Raw genomic sequence first — 7234 nt, 5'->3', positions numbered from 1 at the left:
TAATACCTGGTGGGCCGGTCTCTAGTCAAAATGCCCGGGCCGGTTTTTTGTCCCAGTCCAGCCCTGGGCACGACACGCAGTGAACTAATCTGAGAGGGTGCATTAAAAAATAAATGGCCGGGCCAGCGGTGCACATCACAAATTAGCTCGCATAGACACATTAGTTGTGCCGCTTCTTAATGACGGCGTCTTAGCTAACAACCCCAACTATCAGATTCAACTTGTAATTGGCTAAAAATCACTTAGCCTACTGGTGAGAGGGACGTTGCTAGCTGTCAGTTTTTTCAAGCGATGTTGAAATTTCCACATTCCAACACTTCAAATGCTTCAGGAGCTCTCCGCTCAGCGCAGCAACTGTTGATATACAGCGTTATTAAATTTATTGCTAATGCAATTATATGGCACATTGACTTCTGAGGAAATTTTAGATGGCACTCGTCATCCAAAAGGTTGCCTACCCCTGATGTAGATTGTTTTGATGGAGATATCAGCTGTAAAAATGTTTGTTTTCTTTTGAACATAATGGCGCAGATGGATGGTAAGTGCCAAAAATACATATGAAAATAGCAGCAGTCTCATTCCAGATAATATGACCTGTTAAATAATAATTACAAAAAAAATACAAAAATCAACTCAAATCTTGTGAGCAGTTGTCTCTTTCTACGGTCTCAATCACTGGATACTCAACACTGAACTGCACATTGGTTGATTTGATATTTGCCTTAATCACACAACAGCAACTGAATGCATGCAGTCGTGCAGGCATAGTCAAGACAACGTGCTAAAGTTTAAACCGAGCAGAATAGGGAATAAAGGTGACTTTGAACGTGAGATTGTTGGTGCCAGAAACAGCTGCACTGATGAACTGATACACTGGGATTTTCCCACACAAAAGAGAATATCTGAAAAAGAGAAAATATCCAGTGAGTGGGAGAAAACGGCAAAAGTCAGAGGAGCATGGCCGGTCTGGTTTGAGGCAACAGTTATTCAAATAACCACTTGTTACAAACAAGCTATACAGAAGAGCATCTCTGAAAACACGCTGATCTTTGAAGCTGATAAGCAACAACAGCAGAAGACCACACCAAGTGCTACTCATGTTAGCTAGTAAAGGAAACTAAGGCTACAATTTGCACGGGCTCACCAAAATTAGACAACAGAAGATCGGAAAAACGTGAGTCTTGACTTTGTGCTGTAACAGAATTTGACATAAACAACATGAAAGCATGGATCCACCCAGCCTTGTATCTGTGTTTCAGGCTGGTGGTGCAGGTGTGAAGATGTTGAGGATATTTTCATGGCACGCTTTTAGGGGTTAGCATTGTTTAAACACAACACCTACCTGAATGTTGCTCCTGTCCATCCTTTTGTGACCATCTACATCTGCGAACCCATCTTCTGAGGGCTGCTTCCAGCAGAAAGTATCATTTCACAAACCTCTATTAATTTCAGATGGTTTTTTTAAGCAAGACAATGAGTTCGCTGTACTCAAACAGGTCTCAATCCAGTGGAGCACCTTTGGGATGTGGTGGAACGGGAAGTTGGCACCATGCATGCACAATGTGCTGCTATCATGTCAATATAAACCAATGTTTCCAGCAGCTTTATTTTCTGAATCTATGCCACAAGACACTGAAGGGATCAGGGGTTTGAAAATACAAGAGGAGCTGCCGTCAGCTGATGACAACACATTTAATGTTTTTCTTCTTGCACATTATTCTTGAAGCTGAATGACAGACTTGAGATTTCTGCATTGATCTAACTTTTGATGCCAATAATATCATAGACCCAACATTCAAGAGCAACAGCAGCATATCTAAACAGAGCCACATAAGGCAAAGCCACATGTTTCTAAGGCCATGCATCCAATAAGGTCTTGTTAATGGTAAATTGGATGAGTGTGTGTCCAATTCTCCATTTCCTCAGAGGTGTCTCAGCAGCAACAGCTGCTACCAATGGCAAAGCAGTGTTTTTCACACAGCCCCCTTTTCTGCAATGTGACTTGGGTCTTTCCAAAATAAGCTCATACACATGCAAAAATAGATAAATGAACATCTATTGCAAAGGGCAGCGGATTTAAAGAGAGGTCTAACCGGGGCACAGCGCTGAAAGAGATGACGGAAACATCTCATCCCAAAACATAAACTATAAATGGGCCAATGAAGTAGTAAAATGAGAGGAGCAGACATGTCATACATACACGACACGCAATATATTATATACCTGTGGGCCCTATCAACAGGAAGCTGCTCTTATGACACAATGCGACTCAAGACGGGTCATTCATTTTATGCAAAATGTTTCTCTATTTGTGGCCAGAGCTCAATTTTGCAGCTTCAGGATTTGCTTATAATAACTTTTCTTGCTACATTTAAGGCAGACGTCAACTGGTGTAGCTGAAAGTATGTCACAGTCTAAATCCGTCTGCTGTTAAGCTCTCATGAAAGACTTGCTCCAGTGTGCCTTGTATGGTGTATAATTTTGTGTATTTCTTTGCAGGTTTTTAAAGGTGTTTCAGCAACAACACGCTCACGGGAGGCAGAAAATCTTAGCATACTGCTTCATATGCACTTGTTTTTTTTTTCCAGGTGCCAACTCATAGCTCCTCCCCGCTGATCCTGTGTCACATAAGTGGTGATAGACTGGATCTATGACTGGTAGATCAATATTGTTGCCTGATATGTGTCTCAGCCAAGTCACAGGAAGAATTTACAACTATACTGACATGATGACCATATATTTCAGACCTGAGTATTGTGTAGTCTGGCTCTGAAGAAAAAAAGATGGTGCCACTGGACTTCAAACTGCACAAATATGTGAGAACAAACCGTGCTACTTCCATCTACATATAAAGACCATGATACTCTACTGCAGTTTCTCTCTACCTATGTTGCATTGACATCATCTGTCACGTGATATAAAAGACTACACTGACAGTTATGCTTCTCAGTGTAATTACACTGCCAAAAAGTTTGTATTAAATATACCACTTGAGTGACTATCGCTGAGTCAGTTCTCCTCTTTTGCACTTTGGGTGTTCTCAAGGTCCTGTGTGCCAGTTCTGAGTAGATGTACTCTTCCAGGATCGTAATCTCCCAAGGTCCATTGTCTGAATTCTGTTAACCAGCTGAATGTAACAAAATTCGCTACCTGGAATTGTTGAGTTACTCTCTAAGATATTGTTAGGTCTTTATTTTAACCCTGGAGAACCCATGGGGTCAAATTTGACCCCATGGTTTCCCTAGAAAACCAATGGGGTCGGCTCTGACCCCATTGGTTTTCCAGGGTCAAATTAAAACCACCTTAGTGTGGTTGTTCATGTAAATTTTTTCTTTTGTGTTGTAAATCAACTCAGGTGAAGAAAAGATTTTGTAAGTACTCATTACCACGTGAAGTTGTTTTCAGTGGTTCAACCAGATTGGTTTTAAAGAATGAGTGAAGACGTATTTGTTACTTCACTATTACTATTACGTTCAAACAACAAGCTCCCATAGCAAATCAACTTTTTTGTGTTTTCTCGCTTAACGTCACAAGGAAATTTTTAAACCGCAGAAGCAAGTACATGGCTAAGTAAGCTAATCTACAGAAAACCCCAACAACATGTTCCTGTTTTTTTGTTTTTTTAAAAGACCAAGATGAAAGGTTTTACTTGTTGAGGATGCCCAGAAGCACTAGCATCAGCAAGCTAGGTAGCGGGCATGCTAACTAGCAAGTGACCACGAATAAAATGGTCATCAAAACTACTTCACCTGATTTTCTTTTCCCAGCTGCACACAGTGGAAACAAATACACAGCTACCTATTTATACTATTGATTGTGTGTGAACAAAATGGATGTAGTCACCATCCATCCATGACGTCAGCCGCTGGTTAGCTGGTCTTGACTCAAAGCCTCGAGCTGAGATAAGCGAGAGCTGGATTTGACTACTCTAAACCATACCCTATAGAGCTCAACAGTGATCCCCCGCTTTTTTTATGGGCTGTGGTTCTCAAAATGATTCATTTCCACTCTTGACGTTATGAAAAAATCCTTCGATTAAGAGTTTTTAGCTTTGACCCAAGCTAACCAGGATTGAAATGAATCATGGTCATACAAAAGACTTAAATGGGATTTTTTTAATACACACACACACACACACACACACACACACACACACACACACACACACACATATATATATATATATATTCCATAATACACCCCAAATTCACGATTCAAGATAATCACAGGTTGAATTAGTTAATATTTATATCAATCTTTTTCATTACCGTGTTTTCTGGTATAACAATAGGTTTAAATATCTTTTGTAGTATGTAGTGTGTTTAGTGAAGTTTAGCTGTGTTATTGCTTTCTGACTACAATCACTGCTTGGTTGGTTTCAATTTCTGATTGTGGGTAGAGTAGTTCTTCTCCACAACATTGTAAGTACAATGTGAAAAACGTGGCTAGTAACTTGTGGTTTCTACAGGAGCAGAATTTATGTTCTGTTTTGGTCTCCACCAGTTTCTTGGTGTTCAGAAGTAAATGATGCCACGAAATGCCAGAAATGATCCTGGAGTCACAACCAAAATAGGACAGTTAGAGTCAAAAAATCGAAGCAAATAAAGGCTAAAATGGAAAGAAGTTGAACTCCAGAGTTTAGTCAGCAATAATAAGTTAATCGTTAGGACTGTCTAGTTGATCCATGTTATCCTTTGTTAAAATTAAAATCCTGATAATGATGGCTTAATTCTTCTTTATTTTTCCACTCCAATAAATCAACATTTGCCAGTTTCCAGTAACTCATATGTGGCCTTACAGTAACAGGAAGCAACAAAGGTGGAGACAGGCAGAGCAGACCAGGAGCACTGTTTGTTTCAGTGACATGTGCCTGGAGGCAGTTTTGGCAAAGGGATGTGGACTTAACTGAAATGTACTGTGGATACCTCTCACTGTACCGACGTCTGAGGTCGTAACACATGTCGCTGTGGATGCTCTTTCATGTCAGCAGTCGTCGCACAAAGTGCATACAGTGCAAACACTCAAAACAACCAATCTTGTGTGCCTTCGCTGGCCTTACTGATCTAAAGTTTTCTGTGGATTTCACACCTTTACTTTACCTCAGTGCAGTACGCTCAAAGTGAGAACACACACGATTATGCACATCAACACCTTTTTTTTTCCAGCTGCACCTAAAAAAGTACGAATCTATATCTCACACTATAAGTTCCTGCTCTTTTGATGTTTTAGGCTAATTTTGTAAATCCACTTGAACATGCACAATATTTACTCTTCACTACAGCGCACGTGTTCATGTGACCACACTTTCCGTTAAGCTTTAATTGTGGCTACATGGCTTTTTTTTGCATGCACTAAATGAGTTTCAGCCATGTGACTGGCGGATTAGCTATTTGTTTTAATGAGCTACAGGTGTCCCTAATGAAGTGGCAGGAATGTGTATATACAGTAGGTTGTGTTATCTGTTAGTTGCCCTAATTAGCTAGCATTTCTCTGAAGTGCATGGATGTTCTCAAATGTTAACTTAGTTTGTGAATTTCCTGGGACTGATATTTAACATGCTGCACATTTTTTCTTGCTTTCTGAGCCTTCTGTGTGGTTACAGTGGCTGACCATTATTATTATTATACTTTATTCTCATTATGCATGTTCACCCACTTTGGTTTCATGGCTAGCTGCTAGCTAGTCTTTTTCTCTCCCAGCTCTCCCTCGTTGTCTATTGCTGCAGGATTGGGGAACAGGCAGGCAGTAAGTCCAGGATAGACAAATCTCCATAAATCCTTCCACAGTGGCTACCCTCTTCAGACTACACTGTACAACATCTGTCTTCATCTTATGAGTGCACAGGCCCAGCCACCTGCTTTTCCTCTGCTCAACCCCCCTCCCACCCCCCATGCTTTGTGAACTTAATAAAAGCTGCCATTAAGCAGCGCTTCATCTGTTTGGGCCCTAATCTGCCTTATAGGCATCATGTGACCACATATGCAGTGCACACCTGTCGTGTATGTTCCCAGCCTCAACTGTTGCCTCTCCACGCTGCTCACACACACACACATACACTCACTCAACCTGTTCCTGGCATATCAACCAAATGCTTGTCAGTGTTGCCTGGCACAATAACACACACACACAAACACACAGTTGAGGCTTATAAAACATAAAACTCGAGGTTGTTTTGTGTGAAAGCAGAAGGTATGAATCTGCTCAAAGATGTGTCATACACATGTTTTAAAATTCAAAAACACACTGACACCGGAAACAGGCCTAAAGTTATTCAGTATGGGTTTTTTTTATTTCACTGAGTGAAAAGCTCAATGTTTGCATAAGACATGCAAAAACATAAATATAGAACAATGAAGATGAACAGCACTGTATCCAAGTGGAAATAAGCAACACGACGAGAATGAATAGTAGCGCTGAGGGCAACAAATTGAAGTAGAGACTTTTTAAAAAATTGCTTCATTGTCTACTTTTCATATAAAACGTCTCATAAATCGAGCCAAATTGAACGCTAACGGGAGATGGCTTTTAGTCCAAAAGTGCAATATATTTTACAAAGTCTAAATTGTTGCTCTGTTTATCCACTACTCTGCAGTAAGAAGGCTGCTTTCATATTACATTTTTCCAGCAGTGGAAATACATCTCTGTTTACCCCCACACACACACACACACATTTTTTATACCATCCTTTTTACTCTGTTAATTAAAACAGTAAAACGATCTGTCGTTTCAGCAGCAGCCTATGCAGGATTTGGAGGTCGTTTCCGTCTGGTTTTTGTGTAATATAATTTTCATGTTTATTCTTTTTTTCTTTTTTTTTCCACTGGTAGATTATATACAGGATACCAGCTGGCAGACAGATGGTGATGCCTTTACCCGTGCTTTTTTTCTCTCTTTTTTTATTAAAAAAAAAAAAAAACATCACAAGGAAGAGAAGGAGTAAGGACAGGAACAGCTGTAGACGAGGGGACAGAGTCAGCACACTGGCCACTGGGTGACATGAAATATTGGGAGGAGACACCAGCACATGGCTTACAGAGAGAAAAAAAAAAGTAATAATAATAAATGTGCCCTGTTACCAGTGAGCAAGACACAGAGAGCCATCTTGTTAGCAGTAGCAGACCTCTAAATCTCAGTAATGGTCCTCGCTCTGATCCTGTTCTCACACCAGAATGTGAAGAATGAACAACCCCGACAACAAATATTGTTGATTCCTCTACCTGCATGAATGCAGATG

The sequence above is a fragment of the Pundamilia nyererei genome, unplaced genomic scaffold (genome assembly GCF_000239375.1).
Source record: "Pundamilia nyererei isolate P.nyererei 1_Seehausen unplaced genomic scaffold, PunNye1.0 scaffold00049, whole genome shotgun sequence".
NCBI classification, from domain to species: domain Eukaryota; kingdom Metazoa; phylum Chordata; class Actinopteri; order Cichliformes; family Cichlidae; genus Pundamilia; species Pundamilia nyererei.
Note: the sequence above shows the minus strand (reverse complement) of the source record.